The following is an 18,462-nucleotide window of genomic DNA, read 5'->3' on the forward strand; positions in this document are numbered from 1 at the left end:
GAGCATTATCAATCATGTTAATGCTCCGTGTCTCTGCTGTCCGGAACGGGGCTTGGCTGTCTTTCACGCAGTGGATTCCACGCACAGGATCCGTTCGTGTAAAAGAGCCCTTAAATGAGTGCAGTACCATTCACAGCCACAACACAGTGTATGGCGCTGTACTGCCACGGCGGATGTTCAACAGCAGATTGCGTGGGTGCTGAGAGTCCAATCACCAGCAATCTAGGGATAGCTCATCACTATTACAATCCCAGACACCCCTACAACTGTTTAGAGAGTTATCATGCACCTGCAGCCCGGGTCTTAACCCCCTCCATTGTATATCTAGCAGAAGATGAAGCCTCAGCTTCATAAATAATCCACCGCATATGTCTCCTAGTAAAGAAACCATTATGATACTCCTGCACCTGAACCTTGTTATGGAAGGTCCTGACCTATAGAAGTTGCTTCCTGCCTCCATCCATTTATCAGAGGATGGTTATCTGTTCTTTGCCCTGGACGCCATGCCTTTGCCTTCTGGTTATTCTCCTATTCTGGTTTCATAACAATCTTGCATTGACTTCTGATCCCGGACCTGTTCATGATCTTTTTTTTTTTTTTTTTTCTTGCCTTGGTTTCTTCCTGACCCTGATTGTGCTCTTTTCTGATTATTTGTACTGACCCCTGGTGTTCTCCACTTCACTGTGCGCACCTTGTACTGACCCTGGCATGTTTATTGGTTTTGATCCTGCTCTGCCCGATTGGGTCCTGTGTTTCTATGTGGAATTCCACAGCTGGCTTTCTGCTGCAATTACAGTCCTGACCCTACCCCTATATTTCATATATCAACTACCAACTTGACAAAGGCTTTATGCAACCATTTTGGTAAACAAAAAATGATATTTTGCACAACGATTTTGTGACTTTTTATGTTTTACACCACTCTTTCCACTTTTTAAAAAGCTGGCAGAGCTTAGAAGATGGGATAGGGCAGTGCAGCCCCATGCATGTTTAAAGGGGTTTTCCTAGGATTTTCATATTGGTGGCCTATCCTCATCAATGTGATATCGGCTAGGTGATGGGTGTCTGGGCCATAGTCCCTCACCTGCAGCATGGTTTGTAAAGCTGATATTTTACTGATCATTCTGCTGTCTTTGTACACTTTGTACGCCTACTGGAAGCTATGTTCTGTATTCTAAAGATCTTTCTGGAGTGATGGTCTCACTGATGAATAGGATATTGTCACGGATTTAGTAGGGGAGAACACCAAAAGACAATCAAGAAGGAAGGGGAAAGACGCTAGGCCTCACCGCTAGGGAAGGGAAAGGGTCACCACCGATAAAACCCTTCTCCTGACCCTAATTCCTATCCGTATAGGCACCTCTCGATGGTAGAGATACCCATACACAGGAACCTAGAAAACCCTGGTGACCCTCAGATGCCCTAAAGATAATGACAGGGCAAAGACCACCAGTTCCTTTCCTGGTGAAGGAACTAGCATCTCACTGAGGCCTAGTAAACAACAAGGGGGGGGGGGGAATTCAAAACACAACAAGCGGAACACTTAACTTCAGAGGATGATAGATGAACAGGACTTCAGCACGAACCACACTCCAGCTCTTCCAAGACCAAATGAAGCTATCCCAAGCAAGGAGTGATGGGAAAAGTCAGACTAAATAGGGGCGAAGTAAAGGTCACATGATCTACACCTGAACAGGAGGTGTGGACGTACCTGCAAGACACAGACAAAGTGAAACCGAAAGAGGCTGTCAGATCACTAATGCGTAGATAATCTTTCAGACCTTCTGAGACCTGTCACAGATGTGACAGATATGGTTCCTAGGACTAAGGGCTTTCACATGGGCATCTTCTCCCTTCACTGTCTACTTAAGAATCCCCCCCCCCCTTCCTACTGGCAGGAAGTAGGACCAGACCACTCCAACCAAGAGGAGAGGAACATGGTGGTTAGCCCTGTTCCTGCCAACCATAACCTCCTCTGCCTAAAAACATACCAACACATAATGAAACATTATAGAAATTTCAGATACCTCCACGTCTGGGGTACTGAATCCAATTTGCTTCTGCTACGTAACACCTACAGTATTATGAGCAACGTGGTCATTAAGGGTATATGCACACGAATACATTTTCATGTGGTTTTCAGTGCGTTTCCGTACCAAATCCGTGTCATTTGTGGATTTTTTTCAAGGATTTTGATGTGGGTTTTCCCCAGATCTTATTCTGTGCATTGCAAAGGGTGGAATCCACAAACATTTTTGGAGAAGATCCGCGCATAATACCCACCGTGTGCATGTACGTGACAGGTTTTACTAAAATTCAGGATTACATAAAGCAGATGGTGAGAAGACGAGAGGGGGGTTAGTGGGAGGGGGAGTGAGGGATGTTTACTGATACAGAACTACAGGCGGAGATGTTCCTTGTGCCAGATTACATTACAAACATTCAGTAAAGAAGAGAAAAACTTTCTCATCCGCAGATGTTCAAAACATTTGTTGAATCTGGAAGGAAACATTACAGATATCTATACATTCCCCATAAATTCTGGATCATGACTCCACTTTTTCTCTCTTTATGTCTAAAACACAGAAACATGGCTTGTAACCATGAGGGTGCTGAGGGTTGTAGTCACCCCAAGTCCTATATTCGTGTGTGATACCACCGGGGGCTAGGCTAAGAACGTAACTAGAAATGACATCATACTTGATCCCCGACTCTGGGTTCTGGCTCCACCGCCAGGTTCACAGGTCCTAGGTCTCTCTGCATCAATATCCATGTGACCTCTGCAGCCTATGACTGGCCACAGCAGTGACGGTTCACGTGCCACACAGGTAACTCCCAGCATTTCTAGAAGAAAATTTAGACTAGCACATCAGAAGTCACAAAAGCTACACATTATTGTGGGCTATCAGAGGACATTACAGGGAGAGAGGTATAAGAGGAGAGAACTACAAATCCCAGCATGTCCAGAAGGGCTTCAGTGGACATTACAGAGAGAGGAACGGTATAAGAGGAGAGACTTAGACCCCTTTCACACAAGCAAGTTTTCTGCGCGGGTGAAATGCGTGACGTGAACGCATAGCACCCGCACTGAATCCGGACCCATTCATTTCAATGGGTCTGTGTACATGAGCGTTGTTTTTCACACATCACTTGTGCGTTGCGTGAAAATCGCAGCATGTTCTATATTCTGCGTCTTTCACGCAACCCTGGCCCCATAGAAGTGAATGGGGCTGGGTGAAAAACGCATCTCATCCGCAAGCAAATGCGGGTGCGATGCTTTTTTTACTGATGGTTGCTAGAAAATGTTGTTTGTAAACCTTCAGTTTCTTATCACACTCGTGAAAAACGCATCAAAGCCCATTGCACCCACGAGGAAAAAAAACTGAACAACTGAACGCAATCGCAGACAAAACTGACTGAACACTTGCTTGCAAAATGGTGCGAGTTTCACTGAAAGCCAATCCGTCCAGACTGTTATTATAGGGAATCAGTGGACATTACAGAGAGAGGGATATGAGGAGAAAACTACAACTCCCAGCATGTCCAGACTGTTATTATAGGGCATCAGTGGACATTACAGAGAGAGGGATATGAGAAGAAAACTACAACTCCCAGCATGTCCATACTGTTATTATAGGGAATCAGTGGACATTACAGAGAGAGGTATGGGAGGAGAGAATTACAACTCCCAGCATGTCCAGACTGTTATTATAGGGAATCAGTAGACATTACAGAGAGAGGGATACGAGAAGAAAACTACAACTCCCAGCATGTCCATACTGTTATTATAGAGAATCAGTGGACATTACAGAGAGAGGGATATGAGAAGAAAACTACAACTCCCAGCATGTCCAGACTGTTATTATAGGGAATCAGTGGACATTACAGAGAGAGGGATACGAGAAGAAAACTACAACTCCCAGCATGTCCATACTGTTATTATAGGGAATCAGTGGACATTACAGAGAGAGGGATATGAGAAGAAAACTACAACTCCCAGCATGTCCAGACTGTTATTATAGGACATCAGTGGACATTACAGTGAGAGGGATATGAGGAGAAAACTACAACTCCCAGCATGTCCAGACTGCTATTATAGGGAATCAGTGGACATAACAGAGAGAAGTATAGGAGGAGAGAATTACAACTCCTAGAATATTCAGACCGTTATTGTAGGGAATTAGTAGGGGCATATGTGGGCAGCATGGTGGCTCAGTGGTTAGCACTGGGATCTTAGGTCCGAATCCGACCAAGGACAACATCTGCATGGAGTCTGTAGGTTCTCCCTGTGTTTGCGTAGGTTTCCTCCGGGTTCTCCGGTTTCCTCCCACACTCCAAAGACATCCTGACAGGGACCTTAGATTGTGAGCCCCATTGGGGACAGGTTAATGCTAATGTCTGTAAAGCGCTGCGGAATATGTCAGCGCTATATAAGTGCATTAAATAAATGAATTAGTAGACGTAACAGGGAGAAGTATAGGAGGAGAAAACTACAACTCCTCCAATTTTGGTGCAGAATCCATATAAAAAAACCTGTACCCATAATTTCCTTTTGCCACCCATGGAATACTAGCAATGATTTTTGCTCTGGAAAATAAAGAACAGAACCCTGCAGAAGACGCGTTTTTCCCCTGAGCTCTCGTGTCCGTGTTGGGGCTCTCTGCCTATGTATATTTTATAATAATAGTGTTTATGGGTGAAATTTTTTGTTTAGTTTTATTCTTTTTTTTTACAGAATACATTTTTTGGACAAAGCACCTCATAAAAAGTGCAAAGAGGCATGAGGCAAGTATGTGCTCGTGTGAAGGGGTTCATCAGACTTCGGAACATGATTCATTCACTATCAGATCTCACAGAGAAGTCCTCCGAACCGAATGGGATTCCGGTTTTAGTGAACAAGTCATGTCTATTCAGGGGAAAACTATTTGAAAACTGTGGATAATTGCAGAACATAAACCTCGCCAGAAGCGAGTCAGGCCCCTGATGTATATTATTGCTCTATGTTGTCTTATGTTTAGCGAGAAACCCATAGCAACTCTTCATCTGCAGTCTATCATCCCTGAAGATGGCGGTGATGGACACTGACAATTCAGTAGAAGTTCAACAGTAACAAGCCCTGTTATACGGCCTCATTCACACATCTGGGACTGTGATGACAAGATGGTCAGTGGTTCATTGAAGATGTCCATGTGTTCCTTTTTTGCCCTTCGCGTGTCATCCATATTCCACAGACCCTGCTAGGCTGAAAATGAATTTCCAGAGCATCTGCTATTGCGTTTCCACGGCCTGGGAGGAGGACTGGGAGTGGTAGTGCCTCTGGCTACAACCGTTATCCCCATGAATCACACCGATGCTCCCTAGGGCCAGGGCAGTCTTCCCTCAGGGCACACTGATGATGTTAGAGCTCAGGCTCCGGTCTGTGGGTAGTTGGGATGCCCTTGGCGGTATGAGTTTGGTACGGGTACAAGGCAGGACATGTACTGTAGGTGCTGTGGCCAACGAATGGTGACCAGGCCAGTTGTAGAGAAATAGACAAGTCTGTCTTTACTAAAGTGCAGAATGGGAGTTATACTACATCCAACAGTATCAGTTCCGAACAATTCACACGGCAATGTATAGATATAAGCAATGATGGGAGTTATAGTACTCCTTTATAACTCTCTCTCTCTCTGCAGAATCTAAGGTTGGCAATAAGGTTTTTGCAAAACTTGTCTGGAATTTCCAGCTGAGGGGTACAGGATTAAGATACGGTGGACCAAACTTGTGCAGTGACCAGGAACGGGTACGCTGACGCCACTTATGCAGTGGGTCAGGATACGGGTTGTTCAATGTTCTGTATTTGTCGTGACGCCAATTGCAGCGTGCGCAGGGTACAATCACAGGGCCCTTCACAGGTGTTATAACTCACTTCCCAGGTTAGGAATGCCAGAGAGGTGTGGTTGCCTATAATGTCTCTGTATGGTGATGATAATGGTGTCAACGGTGTCTCCTACCTGGGTACGGCTGGACTCCTGGCTCACTTGCAATAAAATGGAGTGTAGTGATAGTAGGAGTAATAGAGGGATTTTGCAGCAGAAACTGATATCCAGACTTTTGGTAAAGTTCAAACTCCTTGTGCCTCGGCCACGTCCCCGAAACGCGTATGGTTTATACCTTGCACCGGCATGCTGGCAGAGAGTCCCCTCTGAACCTAATCTAAGCTTCTGGAACAAAAGACCCTGGCAATATTCAAATTTCATCAAGCGCAAAATCTGCTGACGATACTGGATACAGAGTCAGCTGACATCTACGCCGAGTCGACACTTAGAAACAGGAGAGGAACACAAGTAAGGTAACATTGAATGAGCACATACAATTAGGTGGGACGCCACCTCGCTCACTACATTGTACCTCTTTCTCTCTCCGTAATATTGCAAAGACTGGCGATCTACATATGCGCAAATAAAATTAGGACTGGGACTGTAAAGACTATAAGATACTCTGACCCGGAATACGGGAAAGCTAAATTGAGAAAAGATACCTTTTACATCTGGCCCTTAATTAGCGCTATATCCTCTGCTGCAATCAAAGAGGAATATACGTAATATCTGTGGCGTATATAGGCGTATATAGACGGACTTCCATTGTTATTTGATACATCCACTGCTGCTAATTGCTGCTATTTGCTACTTATTGCTGCTAAATTTTATATGTTTAATTGCCATTACTGATATTTTATTGATACCTTTTATGCTGATATTGTATGCTGTTATTTTAGATAATTGATTTTATAATAAATATCTCGTCTGTTGGTAACATATATCGAGTGCCTGGTCTATCTTTATAAAGTTTTCCAATCTCTTTAGTGGCTGGGTGGGCCACTCAGACCAAGAGCACCTGTTCCATATTGTCCAGCTGGAGTGATCCACAGATACTGTTTTCTTTAAAGTTCAAACTCGTCTTTACTGAGAGTAGCTTGTATCCAAGCAAGGTACAAGCTTTGGTCTTAGGTCACAGCAGGCTTTCAGCAATGGTTGGCAGCAATAAATCTTCTGCACTATAAATCTGGAGCTTGCAGGAAAGGAGGTCTGCTTGTTAGCTCTAAACTGTGGCAGGAATTTGGCTTCTGCACTTTCTTTATATCTTCTGCTTTATGGGGACTTGCTAGCTGAGGAGGAATATGGCTTCTCCTGGGTCTCTGGACTTTACTCACAGTTATCGTCTAAGGGTATGCTTTCTTCCTGGAACTGGAGGTTGTCTGCTGTTTCATCCAGCTGAGGCTGCAGGGCTTAGGCTGGGGATTTGATCAAGTGTCTCAGCACTAGACTTGGTCCTGGCTTTTTTCCCTATATCAGGAGCTCTTAACACACACACCCTACCCCAAGCAGGGGTGGGCTGCACTCCTCACTAACTTCCTTCTCCACCCATCCTGTAGGATGTGGGAACAGTCCACACCTCCAGAGAGGGAGAGCTAAGCTGGAATGAACTATTCCAGCTTAGAAATACTAAACTGAACCTAAGTTCCTACCAAGCCATTGCTGCCACCTGCTGGTGAACATGGAAAACTACAACGAAATTCACATTTAACATGGTTTATGCACATTTGTTAAGACATAATGTAAAATCATGTCAGATGACAAATGTAAAGGCTCTTAGGAGATAATAGCGGGGTAGAAGAGTTTAGTAACACAACACTGGGGTGTTACACTTGTCCAAGTGTGAAGGGTGCCCCCTTTAACTGCAGTAAAGTCTCTATGAGCCATAAACAGCGAATACCTTACTGACTGATTCCAGTGCTTGAGCATGCAATTCTGGAATTTCTAGTTCTTTCTTTTCTCTCTCTGAAGTACTGTAAAGTAGAGATGGCTTACTTGATGCAAATGTCTCAGAAATACTGATTCTCTGAGACTCAGGCCTAGTTTCTGAGAAGTGAGCATATGTAGCTCCTCTCTATTCCCCATCTAACACTTTTGTCCAGCCGACACCATGCATTTATACCAGAAAGTGGCCAGATCACCGGCGGACCTCAATGCAGTCACTGGAGATCTGGCAGGGAAGTAGAGGATACGTCAGGCGGCTCCGGGCCAGAAAAGCCGATCGGATCTCCAATCGAAGATGTGAGCGAGGTCTAAAACTTATCCATGTTCCCTCCATTAAACACAGATGGGCCACACATGGATTCATTGCTGAAGTTTCTCGTATATTTGCCACCAGATCTATCAACTTCAGATGAAAAGAACTGATTTTGATGCATTGAGATTTCTGCAACAAAGCCGAATAGGAATATACCCTGACAAGACTGCAGGATCGGATTATACACAGAGTTTGCAAACATTTTATAAGCACGGAGTCTGGATAGGAATTTTAGGCAAGGAGCTCTTGGCCTGATCGGCACCATGTGGTTGGCAAAGGAGTTGTGAATGAGATTAGGTGGTGCCTTTTGACCACTCAGGGTTTGGCTACAGCCAGGGTTGCCAACCGTCCCGAAATTTCTGGACAGTCCGTAAAAATAGGTGAGTTTTTTCCTGTGTCAGTGAAAAAAAAAGCAATTTGTCCGTGATTTTGTTTTTTAGGCTGGTGGTTCTTCAGTAGATTATTTTTATGGTAATCATCATCTCACAGTAAATTCTGGTAATGAGTTTTTATCAGTATATTGAGCTATAGACATGTAATCTTTATCATTCATTATGGTTTTCCAGTTTGGATGTTCATGATTTTGAGATAGTTGTCCAGAAATATTCTGGTTGGCAACCCTGGCTACAGCATCTACGATACAGGTAGTGAATGTGTGGCACGCTTGTCCACTGTGGTATGTGTCCACATTTTGTTGGAGCCCACCATGCACCTCATGAAGACGTGACCCTAGAGCAGTGGTCGGCAACCCGCGGCTCGCGAGCCACATGCGGCTCTTTTGATCCTTAGATGCGGCTCTTTGGTTCGGGCTGGCAGGTGGGCGGCCTTTCTTGCAAAATGTCAAGCTTTCAAAATGTCCGTCATGTGCCTCCTGCCCCGTCTGTCTGCTCCTTCCACTTTATGAATGAAGCAGGCAGGCGGGGCAGGAGGCGCATGACGGAGGGTGAGATGTCACGCTGCGCACAGCAGCAGAAGGGCGGGCAGCGGCGGACTTTCAGCAGAACACCGGCCATGTGAGGAGTGGTGAAGAGGCCGCCGCTCAGGTCCAGGAGGAGCGAAATGTCCTGCAGCAGAAAGGTAGGAGCTGCCCCCGGTGTGTGCACCGGCCCCACCGCAAGTGTCCCTGCCTCCTCCCTTCCCCCCCACTAATACATTACTTTACTTACTGGAGGGCACTTATGGGGGATATCTGTGGAGGGCACTTATGGGGGATATCTGTGGAGGGCACTTATGGGGGATATCTGTGGAGGGTACTTATGGGGGATATCTGTGGAGAGCACTTATATTGCATCTTATGCTATATATGTGTCATCCACAGATATCCCCCATAGGTTCCCTCCACAGATATCTCCCATAAGTGCGTCATCCACAGATATCCCCCATAAGTGCGTCATCCACAGATATCCCCCATAAGTGCGTCATCCACAGATATCCCCCATAAGTGCGTCATCCACAGATATCCCCCATAAGTGCGTCATCCACAGATATCCCCCATAAGTGCGTCATCCACAGATATCCCCCATAAGTGCGTCATCCACAGATATCCCCCATAAGTGCGTCATCCACAGATATCCCCCATAAGTGCGTCATCCACAGATATCCCCCATAAGTGCGTCATCCACAGATATCCCCCATAAGTGCGTCATCCACAGATATCCCCCATAAGTGCGTCATCCACAGATATCCCCCATAAGTGCGTCATCCACATTACATCCACATCTGCAGACAAGTTTAATAAAAGTAAAAAATTATAAAGATAAAATGAAATAATAATCAAGATCCAAATAAAAGAAAGTACATATAAAAGTATGTAAAAACACACTCTGGGCTCATGCCCACGAATGTAAGGGCGCCGTGCCTGTGCTGCGGACCGCAAATAGCGGTCCGCAATGCACGGACACAGACCATGGGGCAGCTGCATGAGGATCGCGGACCCATTCACTTAAATGGGGTTCGCGATCCGCATCCGACTGCCCGCACCGCAAAAAAAGTAGCGCATGCTGAAGTGAATGGGTCCATGATGCGGGCTGCACACGGTCGTGTGCAGCCCGCATCATGGACCCATTCACTTCAATGGGTCCAGGATCCGGGATATGAGTGCTACAGTGTGCTTCCGTGGTGCTTCTGGCTGTGCCTCCGCACCGCAAAAAAGTAGTGCATGCGCTACTTTTTTGCGGGGCGTAGGCACAGCCAGAAGCACCACGGAAGCACACTGTAGCACTCATATCCCGGATCCTGGACCCATTGAAGTGAATGGGTCCTTGATGCGGGCTGCACACGGCCAGTGCCCGTGTATTGCGGACCCGCCGTATGCGGCCTGCAATATTGCAACGGCGGGCACACGGTCATGTGCATGAGCCCTAATAGTCCTCACTGGTACTGTTGACGCAATATTTTAGGTTTTAAAAATGTGGCTCTCTAAATAAATTTCAATCGTGGTTTTGGCGATATTTGGCTCAGTTGAAAAAAAAGGTTGCCCACCACTGCCCTAGAGGAAGCAATCGGATCCAACTGACAGAATCCATCCTATCTGGACCCTGTTCTCTCCAACCTGGAGGCCTCGTAGACATTGTTTCTGAGATCCATTGACCCTTATAATAGACAGCAATAACTTGATTCTCCGAGGTCGTAGGGTGAATCAGTTTGATAAAGAACAGAGGTAAGATCCACATTCTGTTTAATATCAGACATTTTCAGTCCTGGCTTCACAATTAAATTCCAAATGGTATCGTATTTTAACAAATTTTTGTAGGTGCACTATGTACAGTATATGTCATCCCCATAACTGAGGCTCGTGTACTGGTAAACCCTTCCGTTAAATACCTTGGACAGGCAAATGGAAAATCTTGTTGTAATATTAACTTGTAAGTTTGTAATGGAAAAAGTTTCCTGATGTTTATTGTAATGTTCTCTTAGTAGATCATTTCTGTGCCCTCTTCTCATTACTTTAGAGCTCCCGGTATATCCATGTTTTATGTCTTCTGAGCTAGTAGTTACCATGAATTTTATGGCATTTTTAAAGTGCATCTGTCAGCAGATTTGCACCTATGACACTGGCTGACCTGTTACATGTGCGCTTGGCAGCTGAAGGCATCTGTGTTGGTCCCATGTTTCATATGTGCCCGCACTGCTCAGAAAAATAATGTCTTAATATATGTAAATGAGCCTCTAGGTGCAACGGGGGCGTTACCATTACACCTAGAGGCTCTGCTCTCTCTGCAACTGCTGCACCCTCTGCACTTTGATTGACAGGACCAAGTGTAATCACATATAAACTGCTTGGCCCTGTCAATCAGGGTACAGAGAGCGCAGACTCTCTAGATGTGACGTCCACTTGCTGAGTTGGACGCACATGCTCAGTTCCATCTTCCAACCTCCGCCAGCCATATCTTCTTAGCGGTTGTGACAGGACACGCCCCCTGAGCTGCCAACTTGAAATTAATTTAGCAGAGCAATGAGTAAGGAGATCTCTGGATTCGTGTGAGGTACGGGGCTTGTCCTATATGATGTCTGATTTTTATTTTTTTACATCAATCATTGAATAATCCCTTAAACTACAGAGATCCCTGACTGGAATCCCATCCAACAAACTCAGTAACAGCTACCTGTCGTCATAGACCATTCTGGTTAGCAGAGACTACGGCGAGATTTCCGTGCGGATGTGATGCGTGAGGTGAACGCATTGCACCCGCACTGAATCCTGACCATTCATTTCTATGGGGCTGTGCACACGAGCGGTGATTTTCACGCATCACTTGTGCGTTGCATGAAAATCGCAGCATGCTCCTCTTTGTGCGTTTTTCACGTAACGCAGGCCCCAGTAGAAATGAATGGGGTTGCGTGAAAGCAAGTGCAGATGCGGTGCGATTTTCACAGCACGGTTGCTAGGTGACGATCGGGATGGGGACCCGATCATTATTATTTTCCCTTATAACATGGTTATAAGGGAAAATAATAGCATTCTGAATACAGAGTGCATAGTCAAATAGCGCTGGAGGGGTTAAAAGAAATAAAAAATAATTTAACTTACCTTAATCCACTTGATCGTGCAGCCCGGCATCTCCTTCTGTCTTCTTCTTTGCTGTATGGAGGAACAGGACCTGTGGTGACGTCACTCCAGTCATCACATGATCCATCACCATGGTAAAAGATCATGTGACGGACCATGTGATGACCGGAGTGACGTCGCCACGGGTCCTTTTCCTGCACACAGCAAAGAAGACAGAAGAGAAGCCGGGCTGCGCGATCAAGTGGATTAAGGTAAGTTAAATTATTATATTTTTTTTTAATCCCTCCAGCGCTATTGTACTATGCATTCTGTATTCAGAATGCTATTATTTTCCCTTATAACCATGTTATAAGGGAAAATAATACAATCTACAGAACATCGATCCCAAGCACGAACTTCTGTGAAGAAGTTCGGGTTTGGGTACCAAACATGCCGATTTTTCTCACGCGCGTGCAAAACGCATGACAATGTTTTGCACTCGCGCGGAAAAATCGCGCATGTTCCTGCAACGCACCCGCACCTTTTCCCGCAACGCCCGTGTGAAAGGGGCCTAAGGCTATCCCTAGGTATTCACAGGAGCACACCGCAAGGGAGGATGGTCTTGGCTGCTAGGGACCCAAGCTGCATCTGCTGACTCCTGGGGCCCCCGCTGATCTACTGTTAGAAGAGGTTGGACAAACGGACCCCACTGAAATCAATGGGGCCAATTTTAACAGCCAATTTTAACAGCCACTTAGACAGGAGTACACCGGTCTATTAAAAATGGCTACACTAGAACAATATGGCCTTTTAGGGGTTCCATTATTTATTTATTTTTAATTACCTTATCTATTTGCACGCGCAAGCGGCAGTCGTTTCTCTCTTTATTTTAAAGGACCTGCCGAAGGACCTGTGCTTAGTGTGATCATGTCACCACCCATTCATGCTGGGAGCGCGTGGTGACGTCATCACACTGAGCACAGGTCCTTCGGCAGGTCCTTCGGCAGGTCCTTTTCAATCAAGAGAGGAACAACTGCCTCTGCGTGTGCAAATGGATGGGGTGAGTATTTATTTGTTAATTTTTATGTTTTTACTAAAGCAAAACATTACAGTTTGGGGCCACTATGGGAGACATTACTTATTCTTGGGGCCACTATGGGAGACATTATTACTGCTGGGGCCACTATGGGGGACATTACTACAAATGGGGGCCACTATGAGGGACAATATTAATGCTGGGGGACATTATGGGGGACATTATGTGTACTGAGGGCACTGCAAGGGTTGGGATCTTTATTTTAAAAAAAAGCTAATTAAATTCATCAGTTTTTAATGGTCATTTTTAACGGCCATGAAAAACTGATGCAAATCGGCCATTAAAAACAGCTAGACGGCCAGAAAATGAATGCACAAATGGTTACAAAACGGGAATAAAAAACTGACAGTGTGTCGTGTGCACGTAGCCTCAGGGTATGACCAAACTGTTTTCGTTTTTTAAGTCAAAATCAGGAGGGGATCAGAAAAGGAGAAAAAGTTTAAAGGACAGAGACATTTTTTTTTTTTTTTATCCACTCCTTGTTTTGGTCCAAAAACTGCACAAAAAAAACCTGAATGTGTGGCCGCACGCCAAGGATGGGTGCACATACATCAGTTGTGTCCAAACAGCTTTTTTTTTTTTTTTGCAGCGCTGGTTACTTGTTTGTGTCCGTTTTGCAGACTAGGCATTTCTATCATAGGGCCGGACGTTCCAGTCCTCGAAATGCAGAGCGCACTATGTGGGTATCCGTGTTTTGCTGGATTCCCACAAACGGATACAGTCGTGTGCTGGAGGTCAAATCCTGATGAAAAATACTGACTATTCGAAAGTGGCCTTAATCACTGCTATATGCATCAGTACTAGAGATGAGCGAATTTCATATTTTATAAATTCGTTCATGCTTCGTTTACTGGTAAAAGTGAATTGCGTAATGGATTCCGTTACCACGGACCATAACGCAATTCTATGACGGAATGCATAACGGAATGCCTTTAGAGGGATTCCGTTATTCATTCCGTCATAATAGAAGTCTATGGGCTGTGCAGGGAAGCCTGTTTTTGATGTATAAATGTTGCACAATCCTCTTTTTTGTGACTTTTTTAATGTCCGTGCGACTTGTCTCACTGGTGTTTTTGTGCTATGTTTGACACAGAGCAGGAGCTCCGTACCGTATTAGGGCTCGTTCACACGAACGTTTTTTGCGTTCTGTATATGGTTTGTATACGGTACCATTCATTTCAATGGTTCTGCAAAAAAAACTGAATGTAGTCTGTATGCATTTTGTTTCAGTATTCCCATTTTTCCGTTCCGCTGAAAGATAGAACATGTCCTATTATTGCCCGCAAATCAAGTTCCGTTGCTCCATTCAAGTCAATGGGTCCGCCAAAAAAATGGAACACATACGGAATGTACTCCGTATGTCTTCCGTATCCATTCTTGCGGAACCAGCTATTGAAAATGTTATGCTCAGCCTAATTTTTTGTATATAATTACTGTATACTGTATATGCCATACGGAAAAACGGAACAGAAAACACTACTAAAACAAAAAATGGAAAAAAGGATCCGTTAAAAACAGCCAGCAAAACACTGAAAAAGCCATACGGTCGTGTGAACGAGCCCTTAGAATGTATTGGCTCCGATGAGCCGAAGTTATTGCTTTGCGAAGTCTTGTGAGACTTCGCGCAATAACTTCATAAATTAATTTCTACTGTAAAAAAACATTTCCTAAACTCTGGTTCGGTTCCGAGTGGTACCATGAAACCGAATCCAAGTTCGGGAAATGTTTTTTTTACAGTACAACTTAATTTCTCTCGCGAGACTTCGCAAAGCAAGAACTTCGGCTCATCGGAGCCAATACATTCTAATACTGTACGGAGCTCCTGCTCCGTACAGTATTAGAACAAAGTTTTATGCGAATCGACTTTGGATGTTTCATCCGAAGTCAATTCGCTCTTCCCTAATGAGGACTAAGCGGAAACATTTATTTTTCTGGTATTGAGATCCTCTGCCGGATCTCAATACCGGAAAATAACATCGCAAGTGTGAAACAGGCCTTAGTTGCCCATAGCAACCAATCAGATTTATCTTTTTATTTTTGACAGCTCCTTTGATTGGTTGCTAGGGGCAACTAAGCCAGTTTTCCTTTGCACCAGTTTTGATAACTCGCCCCCGTATATTTCATATATAAGTAAATATTTCCTGACCCTCTCGTGTTCAGTCGCACAGATAACATAACGCTGCACGTTATATAGGGTGACATAAACACGGCCAGTATCACCAGTACAACCAGTTCCCTGCAGCCCGCTGATAAGTCCTCAGTCCTCAGTTGGCCACACCTAAACTTAGTTTGCAGTATAATGGGTTTCACTTGTGATCCAAACTTACTGATGCTTCTGTACATTGTCGCCCTTACGTACATCATTACTGCATCAAATCGACCGGAGGATTGTGAGACGCCGCCGGCTGCGGTCTCTCCCGATCGCTGGGATACGTGTCCCCAATCCGCGTGATTACTTGGGATCTTCGCGACGCCATTGTTGTAAGTAGTCTCTCATGTCAAACCTTTTTAGGCCTTATTTTCCCCCTATAATGAAGCACGACCGCTATTGCACGGACATATATGTGACGTTTCCATGGTGTACAGCGATTTACGTCCAGCTGTGCGAGGTTAAAATAACTGTAATAATTCTTTTATGATTTTCGAGAAACAGAGCAGTTATTTTCTGGCTGTAAAGTGAATACGACGACTGTAAACTCTGGAATCTGTGCAGTAACACCAGGGACTTATTCGGAGTTGTTCGCTTGTGTCCGGAAATCTAAAAGAGTATCCGCATGTAGGCACAGCAGTATTCATAGATATTAATGGGAGCGAGATATCAAAAATGTATGTACTTTAAGGCTACATTCACACGACCGTATGTGTTTTGAGGATCTGCAAAAAAACGGATGGCGGTCCGTATGGCATCCTTTTTTTTTTCTTTTTTTGCGGATCCATTGTAACAATGCCTATTCTTGTCTGCAAAATGAACAAGAATAAAACATGTTTTTTTTTTTTTTTGCGGGGCTACAGAACGGACATACGGATGCGGATAGTACACGGTGTGCTGTCTGTATTTTTTGCAGACCCATTGAAATGAATGGGTCTGCATTGTATCCGCAAAAAAACAAAACGGAAACAAAACACGTTCGTGTGAGGCCTCATGCACATGAACGTATTTTCTTTCCATGTCGGTTCAGTTTTTTTGGCGGACCGAATACGGAACCATTCATTTCAATAGATCCGTGAGAAAAAAACTGAAGTTACTCCGTGTGCATTTCCGTATGTCCGTATTTCCATTCCGCCAAAAAAATAGAACATGTCCTATTATTGTCCGCATTACGGACAAGGATAGTACAGTTCTATGAAGGGCCAGCTGTTCCCGTCCCGCAAAATACGGAATGCACACGGATGTCATCCGTATTTTTTGCGGACTACAAAATACATACGGTGTGCTGTCCGCATCTTCTGCAGCCCCATTGAAATGAATGGGTCCGCACTCATTCCGCCAAAATTGCAGAACGGATGCAGATCCATTCATACGGTCGTGTGAATGAGCCCTAAGGCCACTTTCACACTGTCAATATTCGGTCAGTGATTTTCATCAGCGAATGTGATCCAAAATTAGAAGTGGAGCCTCCACAGACAGATAAAGGATAAGGGCTCATGCACACAGACGTAGTCGTTTTTGCAGATCCGCAAAACACAGATACCGGCCACATGTGGTCCACATTTTTGCGGAAAAGAATCTCCTGCCGTCCATAAAACTGTCCTATTCTTGTCCGTAAAATGAATAAGAATAAGACATGTTCTATTTTTTTGTGGGGCCGCTGGGCGGATATACGGATGCTGTCCCCATCTTTTGCGGCCCCTTTGAAGTCCGCATCCAACCTGCCAAAAAAATACGGATTGAATGCGGACCAAACATACGTTATTGTGAATGAGCCCTAATGGAAAGAATGGCTCAAAATCACTGATTGTGTGAAAGTGGCTTAATGGTACATTCACACGACCAGATGTATTTTGCGGTCTGCAAAAAATAGGATGACGTCCGTGTGACATCTGTGTTGCGTCTATATTTTTTTTGTGTGGACCCATTGTATCAATGCCTGTTCTTGTCCGCAAAACAGACAAGAATAGGACAAGTTCTATATTTTTTTTTTCGGGACTATGAAACGCATTTTTTGGGGACACATTGAAATGAGTGGGTCCACATCCGATCTGCAAAAAACGTGGATCGGATGCTAAGCAAAAATACGGTCGTGGGAATGGGGCTTAAATATGATCTGTGTAGAGGCTTTATGAACACATGGAAAGGTTACATGAACCAACCAGCCATTAAGTGACCAGCTATAGAATACCTTGTAATAAATCGGATTCTCAATGCTGAGTAATCAAGTCACGAGCTCCGGGATTTTGTTTCACCGGCCTTATTCATTTTGCTTATCAGAGACGTACCGGCATTACACCTCTTGGTGGTTTTGAGGGGGAGTATGCCATCTTCTTCTGCACCACCATCCCGGGCAGGCAGCCATACTGAGGAGTACTCAATAACCTAGCATAAACAGACATACTGTAATGAATGATACGCTGCTACGTGCTGACTTAGCTTTGCTCTAAAAGACCTTTCAAAGAAGAGTGCTGCGCCTAAAAGCTTTGCGGGGCGGCAGGCGATGGAAAAACACATCTATAAATGTAAAAGTGTGTCCTGTGAGCGCGGCATTTATTACCGGAGGTTTAGTGGGCAGGTTAAATGGGACGCACCTTTCACCACTTTTCAGCAGCACAATCGCAGCCTTTCATGCATGCCAGGAAAATAGGTGGAGTAGTTGAGCAGGATATTCCAGACTTGCTCCAATCTATAAAACACTAGTCAAGAATTAACTTAATCCACTAGTTGAGGTCAAACATCATTAGGGACGCCGTATCATAACCCGTACATGCGGCGGGAGAAGAAATTCCACTGTGTTGCTTTAGATTTTGTGCAATATGTAGAAAATAGGAGTAATGGACTCCATTCCTACAGAGAGTCAGCTGAAGATCTTATCAGCTGTGCTCAGGATCATAATCCCTGACGGGCAGAGAGGAAGACGAGGCAGCTCTTTAGCGGTCACGGCTTGTGGTGTACGCTGTGACACTGTTGCCACACTTGCGGTGACAGGCTCTCGGCCTTCTGGGTGATTGCCGTGACATGGTTGCCACGCATGCTGTTGCTGGTGGTAACGTGTGGCTTAGTTTGCTTGTGTGTGCACTTCCAATTTAAGTGGCTTCCTCGATTTAGGTGCGG

At 44.8% G+C, this 18,462-nt stretch overlaps 1 protein-coding gene across 1 annotated transcript in view; it reads left to right on the forward strand.

Annotated features, from left to right (window-relative positions):
- Window positions 1-15,546: 15,546 nt before the first annotated feature.
- The window catches only part of LOC122922190 (potassium channel subfamily K member 16-like), a 38,585-nt gene continuing 35,669 nt past the window's right edge, over window positions 15,547-18,462 (forward strand). Inside the window, exon 1 of the mRNA XM_044272708.1 lies at window positions 15,547-15,677. The gene's annotated coding sequence lies outside the window, so the exon portion shown is untranslated. The remainder of the gene's footprint in view (window positions 15,678-18,462) is intronic.

This window comes from Bufo gargarizans, chromosome 11 (genome assembly GCF_014858855.1).
Source record: "Bufo gargarizans isolate SCDJY-AF-19 chromosome 11, ASM1485885v1, whole genome shotgun sequence".
Classification (NCBI taxonomy): domain Eukaryota; kingdom Metazoa; phylum Chordata; class Amphibia; order Anura; family Bufonidae; genus Bufo; species Bufo gargarizans.